Below are 14,038 nucleotides of genomic sequence, written 5' to 3' on the forward strand. Positions count from 1 at the left end.
AGCTTCTCTGAACTTGTTTCTGCGTCTGTAAAAGGATGACTTAAAAAAAAATATCTGCCATGACATCTGCTTCCAGAAAAGATGGAGTGGATATAATTTTCCCACCACATACGACAATATAGGTGAACAAAACATTTTTGCAGAAGAAGGAATCAAACAGTCTAAGGACCTCAAGTACCAAAGAGAGACAGGGTGGTGAGTTCTCCACATTTTCCTTTTGCCTCATATGTCCCAGAGAGAAGCCAGCTATCCAGAGATTCTAATGGCTGCAGACAAAAAAAAAAAAAGAAAGAAAGAAAGAAAGAAAGAAAGAAAGAAAGAAAGAAAGAAAGAAAGAAAGAAAGAAAGAAAGAAAAAGAAAATCCCCAACAAAAATGCCTGCTTCCTCTAGACAAAAAACCAGAAAGGGGGCAGCCGAGCACGACAGAAAACTTTTAGCCAATAGTAGTTGTACTCCAGCCACACTACACACAGAAACTGTGGTCTCACCTCTGTCCATCCCAGCAAAGGAGCCTCGATGTCCACTCCTACCAAAGCTTTAACAAGGCACCTTCCTCGCCCAGCAAGAGAAGGTCTTTGAGAAGGGGGCCAGATTTTCCCTACTAATGGATGGTAAGGAGAACCTCAACAACCCTGGTTTAAGTACAGACCATGTGGGGGGCCTGAGTTTCTACCCTCCTCCCTCTGCAGTAACGAGGGCACAAATTTGCTCAAGGGATTTCTGAGAAAGTTTCAAAAGCAATTCAATGGAGAAAAGCTGACCTTCTTCTCAGTCGATGGTCCTGAAGCAACTGGACATCCGTAGGCAGAAACCAAACCAAAACCAAACAAAAAGCTCCACTTAAATTTCACACCTTACACAAAAATTTATTAATTCAAAGTGGATCATACACGTACAGGAAAAAAATGTAAAACTATTAAACCTTTAGGAAAGAAAATAAAAGAAAGCTTTAAAATCTAGGGACAAGGGCGCCTGGGTGGGTCAGTCGGTTAAGCGTCAGACTTCGGCTCAGGTCATGATCTCACGGTTCATGAGTTAGAGCCCTGCGTCAGGCTCTGTGCTGACAGCTCAGAGCTTGGAGCCTGCTTCGGATTCTGTGTCTCCCTCTCTCTCTGCCCCTCCCCTGCTCGTGTGCTGTCTCACTCTGTCTCAAAAAATAAATAAACATTAAAAAATGTTTAATAAATTAAAAAATAAAATCTAGGGATAAGCAAAGAGTTCTTAAACTTGACCCCAAAAGCATGATTCACACACACACACACACACACACAAATTGATAAACTCGACTTCATCAAAGTTAAAAACTTTTGTTCCGCAAAATGTGCTATTGAGAGGGTTATATTATGACAAGCTACATGTGAGAGAAAATATTTGCAAATCACATGCCGTTGGCCATCATTATTTATGGATTCTGTATCTGTGGATCTGCCACTCGTTAAAGTTCATCTGTAACTTCACACTTAATACTCACGGCCTCTGTGGTCACCCAGACATGCTCCTGGGGAGAAAGGTCTGACTCACCTCACGCGCATGTTTCCACCTGAGATCGAGCTAAGGCAATACTACCTTCTTTTTTCAGTTCTCATGGTGTAAACAAATTTTGTTTACAGTCTACTTGGTGCCACTTTTTATTTTGTACTTTTGTGCTTTTTGTGGGTGACTCTGCTATTTAAAATGACCCCTAGCAGTGTAACTCAGGCCTGAATGAAGCTTGTCTAACACACTGTAGTGCCATCCAATGTCCCTAACTTGCAAGAAGGCTGTGATGTGCCTTGCAGAGACAACAGTGTATTAGATGAACTTCGTTCAGGCCTTAGACACAGTGCTATTGGCCGTGAGTTCAAGGTTAGTGAATCAAAAGTAGATAGATAGATAGATGACAGATAGATAGATAGATAGATAGATAGATAATGGATGGATGGATGGATAGATAGATAGATAGATAGATAGATGATAGATGGGTAGATAGATGATGGATGGATGGATGGATGGATGGATAGATAGATGATAGGTAGATGACAGATGATGGATGGATAGGTAGATGATGGATGGATGGATGGATAGACAGATAGATTGATTGATAGATAATAGACAGACAAATGACAGATGGATGGACAGTTAAATGATAGATAGATAGATAGATAGATAGATAGTAGACAGATAATAAACAGATAGCAAACACTGCCTTAAACAGAAACACACCTAAAACAAGGTTAGGTATTGATCAGTTGACAAACAAGTTGTGACCAGAGGCTCCCAACACCCAGCTCTATATTTCCTTGAGGAGCAATGGCTCATCACACAGAGGCAGTTTACTACCATTGTGGGATCCCCAGAGGGGCACAATAACAAGTAACCTCACTCATCTGGGTGAGGGAGACTAAGCCAGAGAAGAAAGTCCCTGCCCTGTCCGTAGCAGACGGCTGGTCCTCAGCAGTTGCTAATTACCACTGTGCAAAGATGCTGATTGTGTATTGTTAGATCTTTCAGGTTTTCCAGGGAAGATCGAAATTGGGATTTTTAATAAAACATCTTTCAAATGTTAACCGTTGCTTCATAAATTAATGACAGTGACAACGGCAAGAGTGAAACCATTGGAGGCAGCAACCACGGCCACCGCATTCACAATCAAGCGCTGTGTCGACACATTTGCAGGCTAACGCCCCTGGCGTCACCAATCGGCAAACTCTGATTTATACAAATACAAAATGTCACTTCTAGTGTTTCTTTAATAAAAGACCTATGCATTTCCATAATTTCATCATCAAAAGAAGAGAGGCAAATCCCATGCACTACCTCCAGTTTTGATATCCTAATGTCTTCTTCTCTGAACACGAAATGGGTCAATCATCGCCAGAGGCTACGCATCACGACTCTGTCAGGCTGTGCTTGGAGCAGTTATGCATCAGGAGCCCCGATGTATGCAATATTGTTGGGTCCTCTACAAATCCTCTGTGAGAGAAAGGACCATCCCAGCTGCTAACCAGAGAGGACACTGGGCCACTGGAAACACCCAACTACCGACCCAAAGTAGTAACGCTAGCAAAGGGCAACCAGCATTCCTTTCCAGAGATGAAATGTATTTTTTTTTTATTTTTAGCCTGCCACCCCTCACATTTTGCTGCATAAATTAAAACCTTTTATAACTAATTCCAAAGCACTGTCTGAGTTCTTATTCCTTAAAATCATTTGGTGTTGCTGAATCTTACTTCAAGGAATCAGTCATCATTTTGAACTTCAGATGCTTTACAGGCACTTATTGAAAGAAATAAGTTTCAATGAGACTGGCTCAATTGGGCTCTGCTCTGATTAAACAGAATGCTTAAACCCCTTTAATAATTCTCTTCAATCTGACACGAATTTCTGCCAGGTCATAAATCCATAAACCATGTGTCAAACATGACATACATTATATCATTTCATCCCTGCAGGAAATCTTTGATATGCTTACTGTGATTTCCATCTTAAAGATGAGCAAACTACCCTCTGGAGATGAAGGGATTTGTCCAAGCTCACACATTCAGTAAGTAATGTTAGCACATCTCCAGGAATGACCTGATTATTTCCCACATGGATTTCCCTTAACCGTCTTAGAGCCACCTTCTTCTGGCTGGGGTCGTTCAAGGAAGACACTGTGAAGGAGGGAGGAGTTAGTTTAAGTCCTTGGAGGATACGCAAGTGATGGGAGAGCAAGTTCCAGTCAGAAGGAAGAAAGAAGCTAAGACCAGGAGATAGAAACTTCCAGACGGTATGCTAGCATGCTCCAGTGGTGTAGACTTGTAGAGAACTCCTTTTGGGAAATAAATAAATCTAGTCATCTTTTACTTTATTGGCTTCCATCTATAAGAGTGGCGTAAACTATGTCCTTTACATAATGTGGTAGCAGAATAATGCCCCTTCCCAAGGCGGTCACGTCCTAATCTCCAGAACCAATAAAAGAGAGTTAAGATTGCAGACGGAAGGAAGGTGGCCAACCACCTGGCCTTGAAATTAGATTATTCTTTATTACCTAGGTACACCCAAGGTAACCACAAGGGTCCTCCCAAATGGAAGGAGTTAGAAGAGGGAGAGTGACAGGGTAAAACAATGTGAGAAAGACCCTACCAGCCACCGCTGCCATCAGCCAAGGTGGAAGGTGCCATCAGCTAAGAAAGGCAGGCAGTCTATATGAGCTGGGAAAGACAAGGAAACAAATTCTTCCCTAGTACCCTCCAAAATGGATACAGTCCTTCCAACATCCAGATTTTAGCCTAGTGAGATCCACTTCAAACTTCTGACCTCCAGAATTGTCAGATTATAAATTTATGTTGTTTTTGAGCCATTTAATTTGTGGCAATTTATTGCAGCAATTGTAGTAAACTAATGTATATAGGTTTTCAAATTTCTTCATCATGACGAAACGAAAGGAAAGGAATGACTACCCCCATGTTAACAATATACAATCTGTGACTCAGAGAGGTTAGGTAATTTTCCCCTAGTCACACGGATACATAATGGAAAGTTTAGGGATTAAAACATAGGGCCATTTGATTAAAACCAAGCTCTTATCTGGGGAGGTAAACACAGGTGCTTTAAACTTCATTAGCCTCCCCTTAACTTCCCCATCACTATTACCACCAGGAGTCCAATCACATTCTCCCTCTGATCACTAATGCATTTCCCTTTGTTTTCCCAAAAGCACCTTTGGACTAAGAATGCTATCTTTTGCTTCTTTTGTATTCCTCCTTAGAGCTCTTAGCACTGTATAAGAAGAGAAAATCATCTAATAAACATTTGTTCTTGGTTGATTATAGAAATATCCACTAACCACCAGCTGTTCTTATTCATCTCTGTATTTCCAGCAACTAACATTGTGCTTGCACATAGTTGGCATTCGGTGTCAGAGGGAAGGAAGGAAGGGAGGAAGAAAGGGAGGGAGGAAGGAAGGGGGGGAGGAAGGGAGGAAGGAAGGGGGTGGGAAGGAAGGAAGGAAGGAAGGAAGGAAGGAAGGAAGGAAGGAAGGAGAAAAAGAAAAGGAAAGAAATGGAGAGGGAAGGAGGAGAGGAGAGGAGAGAAGAAAGGAAGGCAGAGGGAGAGAGTGGGAAGGAAGGAAGGAAGGAAGGAAGGAAGGAAGGAAGGAAGGAAGGAAGGGAAAAAGAAAAGGAAAGAAACGGAGAGGGGAGGAGGAGAGGAGAGGAGAGGAGAGGAGAGGAGAGGAGAGGAGAGGAGAGGAGAGGGGAGGGGAGGGGAGGGGAGGGGAGGGGAGGAGAAAGGAAGGCAGAGGGAGGGAGGGAGGGAGGAAGGAACGAACAAATGAACGAACAGACGGACAGAAGGAAGGAACGACGGAAGGAAGGGAAGAACGGAAGAAAGAATCCAATAACGGATTCCTTCAAAAACCATGGGGTTATACAATCCACTCCCAACATATACAACTCTGCGAGTAACTAAGAATCCACATGTAATTTTTATAAAACTCGCAAAACTAGAAATGACATTCTATAATGGGAATACAGAGATCTGTGACATTTTGTTGCAATCACTTTCATATCAGGGATGATATGAAATAACCACTCTGACCCAGAGGCAGTCAACATGACTCAAAGTACAAATCACTGTGTTTGCAAAAGGGTCAAACCGAGACTCTGGAGTAGGTCCCAAAGCCAAGCAGGCAGTCTTCACATAATCACTTTCCTTCTCTGAAACTCTTTCCTCACAGGTGATGATATCTGTACAGCCTCACAGAAATGTCATGCGATGTAAATAGGACGTGCATGTAAAGCCCTTGGTGTGATGCTCAACCTTTAATATTTCATTAAAGAGAAAATATTGTTGCTGCTTTACCTGAGGTGTGTGTTACATACACATCCTCCCCCAGCCATGATCCCAATCTATCCTCCAACCTCATGGCTGGGGTGAAGCAGGGGGAGAGGTGATGGCCTTGGTGGGACAGGTTGAGAGATACCTGTGACACGTGGTACTTGATGATACAAAACGGTGGGCATAAGATGTGATGCTCTGCTACGACACAGCTGTGTCCACATGGCTAAGAAAAAGTCCTCCTCTTGGAGTCTTCTGAGGCTATGTAGCATCGTGGGTAAGAGTGCGAACTCTGGATCTCTGCCCCGACTGGCTGTGTGACCTAACAGGTCAGTGCAAGACCCACAGGTCCCTGGGGAAAACTCTCTGGGCCTAAAAGGGAAGCCAGGGAAGTCAGACCAGTAAGAGAGGCCTTGGTAGTCTAAAAAAATTAACTAAAAAAAAAAAAAAGACCCAGGAAATGACCAATACGCCTTTACTGTACATTCATAGACTGACTCATCTGTTCTGACAGTATCCACCCACAACAGGACTACAAACCACTCTGCTGGATTTTATTGGCCTCAACAGCAAATAATGAGATGCTTTTTCAAGAAAAATCCACTCTAATATTTCAGCAAAACTTGCCTACATACTTTGATATGGCCAAAACATAATGATTACAGTAATTCAGATTCCACTGATGTCTACCGCGATGGCCTTTCTCTTTCCTTATTCCTATCTCCTTGCTGATCCAGAAGGGTCTATGTGATTCTCACACCATGAACTGTCTGCCCAATATCCATAATCCCCTCCTTCCCTACAAAACAAAAACCAGATTTTGCCAGAGAAGGAAATATGCCTACCTAAAAACACTCACCCCTCCTGACTCCCTTGCCGCTAGGAGAGATCTTTTGATCTTCTTCTGGCTAATGAGAGAAAAGGATACATTTCCCAATGGAGCAAAGAGAAGCATTTTAAAAAAAAAAAAATTATGTTTTTTTTTTTTTTTTTTATTTTTGAGAGAGAGAGAGACAGAGCGTGAGCGGGGAAGGGACAGAGAGAGAGGGAGACACAGAATCCGAAGCAGGCTCCAGGCTCTGAGAGCCCAACGTGGGGCTCAAACCCATGAACCGTGAGATCAATGACCTGAGACGAAGTCGTACACTTAACCGACTGAGCCACCCAGGCACCCCAGAGAGCAGCACTTTTGAAGGAGAAGTCTTGGTTTCATGATCCTTGGGCTGTCTGTCCCTTCTCTGACTTTGTCTCCTGACTTGATACAGAAAGAAACTACCAGTGGGCACTAGAACATCCATCTTTTGGCCATGAGGATACAAGCCACATGGAAAGGATGGTGCGCAGAAAGACAGACATCTGAGTCCTTCGGATCCTTGTTGACATGGTAGTGCTGTCCATGTCTGGACTTCTTGTGACATCTTATAATTTTTAAGCCAGGATCAGTCACATGTTTGATCATTTGAAGCCAAACACAATCCTTACGGATAGAATCTGATTCCAGACACTACCGGAGCCATATTTTCTCTAAGCGGAAACTTAGAAGACGTGACATAGGCAATCTGACTTCTCTTACTGTCTTTTCTCTGGACAGTGGAAAGCTGAGCTTTTCCTTGCAGTAGAGGCATTAAAATCTAAGAATCTAGATTAGAATTCTGGGGTAGAAACAAAGCAGGTCTTTTTGTCCACTAGAGTTTAAAGTCCTTAGTGTGGGAGGAGGGTCCTCTCCATAAAGCTGGACCTAAGTCTTGGCACTCTCCAACAGGGTTTAGGGCTAAAGCCCCAGGTGACAATAAAGCATTTTCAGCTGAACTCTATGAATATGCTGTGAATGTATGTGTCTGTCCTGAAAACTTCAGGGATGTGGGTGGTCAAAGGTTAAAATTGCCAACTCCTGTGTCCTTTCCAGCTGTGAACTAGGCACCTCCTCTGCCCTTATTTCTCTCCTCTGTGTCTAGCAGCATGTGACATTCATGCCGACAGAAACCACAATAATTTTTCATGAAAACTCTTAGAATTGTATATTGCATTCCAACTTACAGGTACGGAAATAAGATTTTTCAAAATCCCCTCAGTCTTGGGTAGTTTCCTCACACAAATGTACAGGTCAGGACTCAGCCAGAGACCTCAGGGTAATCTTCTGCACATACCTAGAGCTCTCTCTCTCTCTCTCTCTCTCTCTCTCTCTCTCTCTCTGCCTCTCATAATAACAGCTTTGAGTTGCAGGCACTTAATAAATATTTGTTCAATCAAATTTTTTTTTAATTAAATGTCTATAAAAACCCATACACAGTTGAGGTTCCTGGGTAGCTCAGTTGGTTAAGCATCCAACTCTTGATTTCGACTCAGGTCATGATCTCATGGTTCATGAGTTCGAGCCCCACAATGCACTCTGTGCTGACAGCACAGAGCCTACTTGGGATTCTTTCTTTCTCTCTCTCTCTCTCTTTCTTCTCTCTTTCTTCTCTCTCTCTCTCTCTCTCTCTCTCTCTCTCTCTCCCCCTACCCTACTTGTGTTCTCTCTCTCTCAAAATAAATAAACTTAAAAAATTTAAAAAATGGTTACTGCATTTTTCATGGTGCTTCCTGACCATGCAGTGGTCTATCAACAGTGCACAACTTCATGTTTTTTGACCTCAAGTTGGTAGCTTGACACTGGCCATGGCAGAAGTATTTACACCATGGAAATTGACAAACGTGCTTTTTTTTTGAGCCAGTTTTTTAACATTTCTCAGCACCCTACAGCTCCCCCTCAGGACCACCCCTCCATTCTTTTAACCAAAGGAAACATGGAGCCCACACAGATTAAAAAGGGGGCAGTCTGGAACAGTTCTAAGAAAGGCACAGTTAGGAGGGACTCCAACTATTGAGCCTTCAGGAAAAATCTATTTATTGCTCCAAGACACCTCATGGAACGAAGTTTACACTCTTTTCACTCCTGGGATAATTCTCCTATGAGTCAGAGGGAAGAATAACCTTAAGGTGTGCGTTCTGAGTATAGATTCCAAAGTCTTATCAATGTACCTCTACCTCTTTCCCCTCTTCTTACAGTAAAAGCAAAACAAAAGTGATGAATCATTAAATTCTACTCCTGAAATTAACTAAAAAAAAAAATTTAACAAAATAAATGAAATAAATTAAAAAAATAAAACCAAAGTCAGACCACAGTAGGCATAACAATAATCATGATGCTTTTTGTGCCGCTTAAGACAAACTCTCCTGGCTTCAGTTGTTCATTTGCAGATGGGGATGGTCAGTTACCTTCTGGAGTTGATACAGACAGAAATCAGAATCAATGTGTAGAGGAATACTGGGCTTTAAGAAATGACGGGTGTTCTTTTTGCTACTGTTACTTGTACATAACCTGATTTGTTTGCGAACAACCATCCCTATTCACAAGAAGCCTCTTAAGGAACTCAAAGCAGCAACACAGGAGCCTAGTTGGAGACACCATAGGTAAGAAATGGGATCTCAGAGGGTCTAGAACCCTGGACAGCGCCTCGCCATCCCTGCATCTCCCTCTGCTGTTTTCATTCACACTCACTGGTGAACCTGTTGTTCCCACCTAATGAGTCAACACAGACAGGGTTTCTAATTTGCATGAGTGGCCATGTGTCGATGTTGCTCTCAGCAAACTCGCGGGTGTCAGTCTCCACATCACCCAGAAAAGAACCATTTGCAGGTAAAATGAAGACCCCTTCCTGAGAGCCGATATGGAGTGGGATTTCATCACAAGATGTCTGGAACATAGCGCATACCAAACAGGTGCCACTTCTCTTCCCTTTTGATTTGAGGTAACACTTGATTTTCTTGGCATTTGTGTTGCTTGATTAAATGAGGTTACGTCGAAGCAGGCTTTCAAGCTTCTTGCACAGCTTGAAACGACATGGGTAATTTAAAACCTCAGACCAGAAAATCTGCTGTGCAATATCACACTGTGACCAGGGGCTCGGCAGAGAGAATTTTTCTAATTGGCAAGACCAGATTCAACATCCAGTTCCAAGAAGGCAGAGGGTGGGGACAGGTCTCTCATGTAGAGGGATCATGAAGAAACCCTGGGGAACCCAAGGGCTCTGGCTTTCGCCTCAGACAGACCAGGTGTTAAATACCGGATTCGTCGCTTAGGCGTGATGTGTGACCTTCAGCGATCCATTCACCTCTCTGTACACGGGTTTTCTCGTCTTAAAAATGAGTCGTTGTGAATAGGATACTACAGGCAGAGGCCTGGCATAGTTCATGAGACCCTGTAAGCACCAATTCCTTCTAAAATATTGTTGTAATTATTTTTAAAATTTTTTAAATGTTTTATTCATTTTCTGAGAGAGAGAGACAGAGAGAGAGAGAGAGAGAGAGAGAGAGAGCAGGGAAGGGCAGAGAGAGAGGGAGACACAGAATCCAAAGCAGTCTCCATGGCCTGGAGCCTGACGTGGGGCTCAAACTCACGAACCATGAGATCATGACCTGAGCTTCAGTCAGACATTTAACTGACTGAGCCACCCAGGCGTCCCTATTGTTGTAATTATTCTTATAATTATGATCTATCCGGATGTTGCTAATGGGAAGTAGACATAAAAGGGGGAAGAAGATCCCTATGTCCACCAAGCTAGTTTATGGAGTCCATGAAGGAACACACGACTGCTCATTTCAGCCCATCATCCAACCCATTATACCAATACATTCGGATATAATTTAATTCTAGGATATATATTGATATTAAGCGATAAGAAAAGACATTCTACAAGTAGAGGAATAAATTACCTTATTGTTGCTTTTGGATACCCCATAAATATTTACAATAATAACCACAACATCAGAGCAAGAGTGAAGGAAGCCATCCATCCCTGCAAACCAATCCTGAGTGAGTCACCACACCAGGTTTTACATGTGATGCCACATTCTACCTAGACAATATCCATGAAAGATGGTCATTATCTTCTCTCTTCTTCCTGTGTGGAATCTGAAGCTCAAAAAACATACCTCACTCATAGATTTATAGAGCATAAGACGAAGTGGTATGCAAGCTTGGGGCTATGAAAGCCCAAAGATAACAAAAATATTCTTCAAATTGGGGTCAACTCATGCATACTGGACACCAGCAAATGTGACCAGGGGACAGTGATGGGTCATAATAGCATGGAGAGTTCAAACATGAAAAAGTCATGCCAGTGACAGGGATGGAAAATGCCACCATGAGCTTTCTGTTCACTTCATATTCTTGCTACTTAGTCGTGGTCAACTATAAACTGACCGACGTGGGTACAAGGTGCCATGACAGGGCCTGAGGACCCGGAAGAATGACCCTTGCCTCAAGGATCTTACAGCCCAGCAGAGAAAAAACTAACTTCACAGCCAGTTTTTATAATCATAAGGAGGTTCGTGGAGTTTCCAAGAGAATGAAATTAAGGGCAAGGTTAGCTCGGAGTAGGATGATACTCAGTGGGAGGCAGTGATGAACTAAAACTGGTCCCAGAAAGATAGAGTGTGTAGGAGAGATATCTCATGTCAAGAAATAGGAGTGTGAGCCGGGAGTTCAAGGCCAGTAATGACAGCAGAGTGGCTAGGGCAGAAGGCGGTATCTCTGATGTCACCCCTTCACGGCAGGGGTGATGCTGGGCTCAGGAAACGAGGCTGGGACTGTGTTCCACAGATCCATACTGCCCAGAGACCTACACTGCCCTTCTTCAGTATTAGATGCAGGCTTTGACCCCGACCATGACTGAGATCCTGGGAGACAGAGGTGCTCTGTAATGGAATTTTGTGCATGCTACAAATTGCTACACTTGAGTTCACCTGACTTCTCCCGGGTTTGACCCATTTCATAAATGTAAGTTAGTACTGATGGAGCTTACATGCCATCTCGGCTCACCCCTGAAGAATGGGTAGGTCTAGGCCATGCCGGGAAAGAAGGAACGACATGAGGTGGAGGGGAAACTTGGAAAAATACAGAGGGGTGGTTCCCAGAGAACAGGGATAGTGGGGAGCTGAGTTTGGCTAGAGTACAGGATGGGGAATGAGGGACTACGCATAGATCTTTCTTTCCCAAATATTTACCCTAATATTTGCTACTGTGTAAACAGATGGCCTCACCACCCTTCACGGAGAATTAAGTGCAGTGGTTAAATGCACCAACTGTGAAATCGAACAAAATTTTGTTCTGTTCCAGACTCTTCCCCTCCCAGATATGTGACCTGAGAAAAGTTACTTAACCTCTCTGAGCTACCATTTCCTTCTTTGTAACATGCAGATAAACAATCAGACCCAACTCACCAGGCTGAGTGAGGTTGACAAAAAAAAAAACGTTCACCACAGCACAGAGTAAGTCTCCAATAATCATTAGCTGATTAATGTACTTACTACCATTAGTATTCAAATAAGGAAAGTCTTCATGGAAGGAGGTACAGTCTTCAGACTGAAACCTGGGTTTGAATCCTGGCTTTGCCACCTTTCAGGTGTGTGACGTTAGGAAAATCATTTCAGCTCTCTGGGCCTCAGCTTCTTTATGTGTCAAAGAGGGATAAGAATGCCCGTCTGGGAGGTCGGCTAGAAGGAGTACGTGAGACAGCATTACAAGAGGGGCCTGCACATGCCTATACTCAGGAAATGCAAGATGCTTCCAGCATCCCTGTGGATGATTACCGTCTACCTCCCCTCCTGTCTCAGGCAATCCGGTGGGAGCCATATTTCATGTATGGGCTGTGAGGACAAATAAAGCAGGCCACCAAAGCCTGAATGACAGCAGCTGGATGACTGATAGACGCACAGACAGACAGACAAATCTGCCAGAACTGTTCTCTCGGAGGAAAAATCCCTGACCGATTTCCAGCCCCTTCCATCAGAATGTGTTTCTATGGAGAAGAAACTGTCACAACTCTGGTTAGTCTTCTTCCCTGGGTTCCCTGTCTCTTAATTGCCTTTTCATATGAAAACGGCCAGGATTTGCAGCCAGGCTGGAGATTTCAAGGGATTTCCCCGCCTGTGTAAAAATTTCCCATATCCTCATCAGTCAAATTTATTTCTGCAAAACTGCTCAGACAGAACAACAAAGAAGTCCCTTAGCTCCATCTGACTAAGAGATGTGCTCTGTAATTACAGTGTGTGTGTGGGGGGGGGGGGTGTTTAAAGCAAGAGGTTGTGGAATGAGGCATACTGCCGTTGCAGAACTGCTGGCCGGTGGACGTGTGGAGCCGGGTAGCGGGAGGGACCCCGGACTCGGCTGCACGTGGCAAGGAGCAGGTGCGCCTCACAGCATGGCTGCAAGCTCTAGAGACAGAAGAGGACACAGGACCACCCACGGCCGGCCAACGGGCTGCGCTCTGGCCATGCCTGTGGATAGCGGTACAGACTTTATTATCATGCCTGAAAAAGCCCGATTCCATGCTGAGAAGACCTGGGTCAGGAAGCTGGATACATCGATGGCACTATCTAAATGTGAAATGAGTTGACCAGAAGGAAGAGGGAAAACATTCCCAAAGCTTAAGAGTCAGGGACCGTCTAACAAGGCTCTACTGGACTGAACCCGGGAGAGCCAGTGTGAATCTGGTACACAGCCTGCTCTTTGATGGGCTGCCTCCCCCCAGCCAGTCTCTTCAAGCTCGCTGTCTCTATTCCTCTTTGTCTCCCTGTCTCTCTTGTTCTCTGTCTCTGACACACACACACACACACACACACACACACACACACACACACACACCTATCTCTATAAAACTAGCACATCTGCTGTTCCGCAGCTACTCATTTTTACCATCAGTGGCCTCTTCCTATGTTTTTCCCTTCCCTGTGCTACGAGTTCAAAGCTCCGGCTGCTGGTTTACGCAGTTCAGGGCAATGTCCCTCCGGTGGACAGCAGTCCAGCACTTCTCTGTATTCTGCTTGTCCTGGAGGACGGGGCAGAGCAAACAGCCAAGCAAAGCCTGCGAGAGCAAACCCAGGGCAGCCGCAGGCCCCTCATCCCGCAGCCCCACGGCAGGTGCACAGAGAACCCTCGCTGCCCCGTGGCACTGTCAAGGGCACTGCCCTTTTCAAATAAAATAAAATTAGTACCACTACTAGCTACCAGGCACTGAATTCTGCCACATCCCACAGTTCGGGCCAGGAGGACACCTCTTCCGTGGGCTTCAGTGAACCACCCAAGTACAATCACCTTCATCGTATTAATGAAAGAAACAGGTCCGTGAAGTGAAGTGCCTTTCCCAAGGTTCGGCTGCTAACAATTAGCAGAGGGGGCATTCAGAGCAGTCCTGT

At 44.1% G+C, this 14,038-nt stretch overlaps 1 protein-coding gene across 5 annotated transcripts in view; it reads right to left on the bottom strand.

The window, feature by feature from the left end:
- The window catches only part of FAM135B (family with sequence similarity 135 member B), a 280,699-nt gene that overhangs the window by 137,876 nt on the left and 128,785 nt on the right, over positions 1-14,038 (bottom strand). The gene's annotated exons all lie outside the window — the stretch shown is intronic.

Source organism: Panthera tigris, chromosome F2 (assembly GCF_018350195.1).
Source record: "Panthera tigris isolate Pti1 chromosome F2, P.tigris_Pti1_mat1.1, whole genome shotgun sequence".
Taxonomy (NCBI): domain Eukaryota; kingdom Metazoa; phylum Chordata; class Mammalia; order Carnivora; family Felidae; genus Panthera; species Panthera tigris.